This window comes from Staurois parvus, unplaced genomic scaffold (genome assembly GCF_062004578.1).
Source record: "Staurois parvus isolate SC_StPar_1 unplaced genomic scaffold, SC_StPar_1.0 ptg000339l, whole genome shotgun sequence".
NCBI classification, from domain to species: Eukaryota; Metazoa; Chordata; class Amphibia; order Anura; family Ranidae; genus Staurois; species Staurois parvus.
In genome coordinates, this window is record NW_028318135.1 from 1,344,797 (window position 1) to 1,350,156 (window position 5,360).

Below are 5,360 nucleotides of genomic sequence, written 5' to 3' on the forward strand. Positions count from 1 at the left end.
CTCTTCTCTGAGACTTGAGATTGAGGAAGACACTGTGTTAAGAAATGATGTCTCATATTTTTAAAATGATTGCAAAATTTTAATTAAAATCACAATGGCGGTTTTGTTTAACTATCATGGATATTTTAGAGATTTAAATACCATCCCAGAGTTCTCCTGAAACTCAAAACCATCAGATAAAGCATATTATTTAGAGACTAAAAATGAATGAATGAATGAGTTAATTAGTGTACGTCTAATAGATGTTTGCACTGTATTAGTATTACAGATACATGAAATCCACCCTAAATTGCTGTCTGAAAAGTGTACATTTTATTTGAATGCACATATACAGTGTATGTTACTAGTCTCTTCATAATTGATTGAACAGCTGTTAAACCACAGGTGCCACCTCTGTCTATCTCCTGAGAAGTTGGTAATAAATGGTTTAATCTGCTTCTTACTGCTAACCCCTCTGTAGGGTAAGAGACAGAGATAAAGTGAAATCATTTTTCAGTCATCCCCTCCAAATATACTCTCCTCAGTATTAGTTGTAATTTTAATGCAAGCTCTTGTGTTTTTTGCTACTTTACATGTAAATATTTTCATTTTGAGCAATAGACATATATGAGTATTGTTTATGTAACACATAATTTCATTAAAGGGTAACTCCACTTGGAAAATAAAATTATAGCAAATACAAAACAAACAATATAGCATACACAATTGCTACACAATTGTATAGATGTAAATTCATGTTATTAAAAAGTGCCTTTACATTTCAATGGGCAGTCCTGTATTTTTTTAAGAAATAGACTAAATACACTAATATTACAGCTTTAGGGAAGGTAGGAGAAATGCTGAAATTTCTTAAAGTGAACCTGTACTTTGCTCAAGAAGATATAAGGAATAGGCTTACTTAAGTGCCCCTGTCCACCACTCCCCCTACCCACCACATATATTCCCCTTTCCTCTGCTTCTCATGCTCTATTTTGCTGTCTGGTACAAAGGGAAATGCACAACACCAGTAAAAGTAGCATGTGATAGTCTCTTTTACTTACCATGGTGCAGTATTGGTTTGTTAAGCAGTAAACTGCCAGGCCACTGCACTCTTGCATGAAGGGGGGAATGCATTCATTGCATTAAGGTAAAAAACTTCCAAAATTAGCCCCAGCCCCTCCTAATTACTTACCTAAGCCATATCTCAATACAGTCCTGTGCCTGAGAGCAGTATCACTGCTCTCTCTCTTTCCTCACTGTCTCAGAGGCAGAAAACAGAGCCATTGGCTCCTGCTGCTGTCAATCAAATCCAGTAAGGAGGGAGTGGGGGAAGAGGCGATCCATACTATGTGTGTCTATAGGCACACACAATTTCTGAGTAGAAAAAGATCATGCTCGCAATTGCTGCACAGATAAAGGATAAAGCTGCTCACCTAATGTTTTGGTATGTGTAGTTTCTGTGAAATACTGTATATTTTCATTTATGTTTGAGTCTATAGAGTTAGATTTAGTTCTGCCTTTATCTTGTATATAGACACACACAGCCTGACTCTGGAGCAAACCTGCATCGCTGCCCCCATTGCAAGTGCTTGCTATGGGGCAAACACAGAAGAGAAGGTGGGGACAGCGCATGCAGAGGACACCAGAAGAGTCCGGGGCCACTCCACTCGATACCATTGCACAGAGCAGGTAAGCATAACATGTTTGTTATTTAAATAAAAAATAACCTTTATTAACACTTTTAGGCTACTTTTACACTGATCCGTTGCAAAAACACATATGCATTTTTGCTGCATTTTCACCGCGTTTTTCCCATGTTTGTGGTGCATTTTTTACATGACACGTGACTCAAAAACCCTACCAAAAACGCAATGCAGGTGCATTTTTTATGTGTTTTTGATGCGTTTTTGCAGTGTTTTCCATTGATTTCAATGGGGAGGTGCATTTTTGGTGCAGTTTTTTTACCACACAAAAAATTCAGCAAGCAGGATTTGAAAAAATTACACCAGACCCACAACAAATCAGTGTGAAGAGTACCATAGGAATCCATGGTCACACATTTTTCTTCCTCTTTTTTAACGTGAAAGTGAAAGAAAGGCATGTCAGTTTGAAAGGAGACTAAGCTGGAACTGGTGCCACGTTATGGACATTCAAAAAAGTTATATATTTGGACAAGCAGTAAATTGGCTTTAACACAAGCCCTCCATGATTTTTATAGCTGCAGGCACCATGGAGTAATTTATGCTCATATTTTACAGCAAAACACTTTCACTTCCATTTTCTCTCAGTATATTGTTTTTCTTTTCCTTAGCAGTGAATTTCAGCCTGCCAGTCTTTTAATCCTTAAATCAGGGGGTTTCAGACTTTTTAAACAAAGGGACAGTTTACTGTCCTTCAGACTTTAGGGGGCATTGAAAATGTCGCTTCTCGGCCTTTTGGCTAAGATCAAGTGTAGTATCTGTTCTTATCAGTGTCCAGTGGGGGTGCTACCGACCATTCTAGTTTACGGGGATGGTTGTTGTACAGTACCCTCACTGGTATGATGGGGGTCCGGAAGGCTAGTACCGGAGGGACAGAAACCAGGGAGCGCCATGATTCGTTCTGGGGCCTTGGGAGTAATTCCTCTGGGGAGACCGGAAAGACCCAGTTCCTCCTGGTTTGAGCATGCTACCTTGGTCTGGCCTGGGGCTGAGGAGGCAAAAAGTCCGCAAACTCAGTGCCCCCTGAGGAGACGCGCTCAGGGGTGTCACTAGTAACACTTGGGTGTGGGACCCCACGGTGTGAAGATGACACATGGCCACTGTTTTTACACTCTTTTTTGCACAGCGCCCTAAGGACCAGGTCTTTTGGCTAAGTCCAGGGCAATTTTTGCTACGGGCCTCAGGGCCTGGTCTGTGCACTATTAGGCACGGTACCACTTTTTTATTTTTATTCTATTTATTTATTCACTCCCACGTTTTGTCACTTTTTGCTTTCTTATGTGTGTGTTTTTCACGGATGGAGGGTGTGGGTCCTCGGGCCTTACCTGAAGTCTAGGGGGAGGATGTGTGGCCATACGGTTCCTTCCTCCCCTGATCCCTAGGGGGTTTTCTCTTCGGGAGAACCCCCTTGCCTAGTACTGGATGTCCGGCTTCGGCTGGGCATAAGGAACGGTGGTCCACCAGGCCTTTTGGCCAGGAGGACCAAATGGGAACCTTGTCCCTGTCAGGAGCTTCGTGCCCCGGGGGATCGGGTGAACGGTCCAGCCCTTTCGGGGGTAGGACAAACACACCCCTAAGTGCACGTTTTTCGTGTGTGTGTTTCTGCACTTGCACTTTTTTGCGGACACTTACGGGTTTTTTCGTTACAGTCTCACGTTTGCGGACTTAAAAAAAAAAAAAAAAATCAGTGTACCTGTCGCTTCTCGGCCTTTTGGCTAAGATCAAGTGTAGTATCTGTTCTTATCAGTGTCCAGTGGGGGTGCTCCCGACCATTCTAGCTTTGCGGGGATGGTTGTTGTATAGTACCCTCACTGGTATGATGGGGGTCCGGAAGGCTAGTACCGGAGGGACAGAAACCGGGGAGCGCCACGAGTTAAGCTGGGGCCCCGGGAGTAATTCCTCTGGGAAGACTGGAAAGACCCAGTACCTCCTGATTTGGACGGATCTACCTTGGTCTGGCCAGGGGCTGGGGACGCAAAAAGTCCGAAAACTCAGTGCCCCCTGGGGAAGACGCTCTCAGGGGTGTCACTAGTAACACTTGGGTGTGGGACCCCACGGTGTGAAGATGACACATGGCCACTGTTTTTCACCTCTTTTTGCACAGCGCCCTAAGGACCAGGTCTTTTGGCTAAGTCCAGGGCAATTTTTGCTACGGGCCTCAGGGCCTGGTCTGTGCACAATTCGGCACGGTACCACTTTTTTATTTTTTCTTTACTTTATCTTTACCTTATTTATTACGCACTCCCACGTTTTGTCACTTTTTACTTTACTTATGTGTGTGTTTTTCACGGATGGAGGGTGTGGGTCCTCGGGCCTACCCTGAAGTCTAGGGGGAGGATGTGTGGCCATACGGTTCCTTCCTCCCCTGATCCCTAGGAGGCTCTTCTTCGGGAGAGCCTCCTTGCCTAGTACTGGATGTCCGGCTTCGGCTGGGCATAGGGAACGGTGGTCCACCAGGCCTTTTGGCCAGGAGGACCAATTGGGAACCTTGTCCCCGTCAGGAGCTTCGTGCCCCGGGGGATCAGGGTAAGCGGTCCAAGCCCCTTTAGGGGTAGGACACAGCACACCCCTAAGTGCACTTTTTCGTGTGGTGTTTTGCACTTGCACTTTTTTTGTGAACACTTACGGGTTTTTTCGTTATAGTTGCACGTTTGCGGACTTAAAAAAAAAAATCAGTGTACCTGTCGCTAGCCCATCAGTGTACCTGTTGTGCATCTGTAAGAAAACCTCAGTACATGTTGGTAGGAGAAAGCTAGCACATGCTCATACTTACAGCCATGCTCATAATTATGAGCAAAAGCTCAATACATAACAGACAGTGTCACACTCGTGCAAACAAATTAGCGTGTGCAGAAAACAACTGCACATGTGCACGCGCACGGGTACACGTATGAGCACTGGCACCAAACAACCTATTTAACCTGCACTCTGAAATGGATGGATTGCTAAGTGGTCTTTTGGCTAGTTCCTGCTTTACCTGAGTCTTGACCTGCCTGTTTACCTGTGCACGACCCAGCTTGCCCCTGATCTGTCCTTGGATTTCTGCCTGCCTACTGTGATTTCGGTTTGTATTCTGACTCTGCCCCTGTCTTGCGTTCCTGTATCGATCTTGGCTTGTATCCTGACTCCGTTTCTGCATGATGTTCCTGTACCTTGTTGCCTAGCTGTTGATTACCTTTTGGGTTGTGTCCTGGCTACACTCCTGTCTGCCAAGGAAGTGTCACCATGTTCAAGTTCCTGGTTCCTGCCTGGTGATCTAAGGTCATTTGCTTCCTAAAAATCTCAGCTGGTGTTACTTATTACACCAGACCCTCATGCCACTCTATGTCCCCACACTCCCTGTCATAACTACCAGGGGTGTTGGACAAGAGGTGCAAGAGAAGCCCCCTCTCCAGCACAATCTCCACCAGGTACGTGACAGCATCCCATCAGTGTACCTGTCAGCACAGCCCATCAGTGTACCTGATATGTAGCCTGTCATTGTACCTGTCAGTACAGTCCATCAGCATACCTGTCAGCACAGCCTATCAGTATAATCAGTATACCTGTCAGCACAGTCCATCAGTGTACCTGTCAGCACAGGCCATCAGCACAGCACAACCCATCAGTGTACCTGTCATGCAGCATATACATCAGTGCAGCCTATCAGTGTACCTGTCATCAGTGCAGCCTAATCAGCAT

At 45.0% G+C, this 5,360-nt stretch overlaps 2 pseudogenes; both read left to right on the forward strand.

Annotated features, from left to right (window-relative positions):
- The first annotated feature begins 2,398 nt into the window (after positions 1–2,398).
- LOC149456995 (U2 spliceosomal RNA) lies at positions 2,399–2,513 on the forward strand (annotated as a pseudogene).
- An 861-nt stretch (positions 2,514–3,374) lies between these two features.
- LOC149456996 (U2 spliceosomal RNA) lies at positions 3,375–3,490 on the forward strand (annotated as a pseudogene).
- Positions 3,491–5,360: the final 1,870 nt, after the last annotated feature.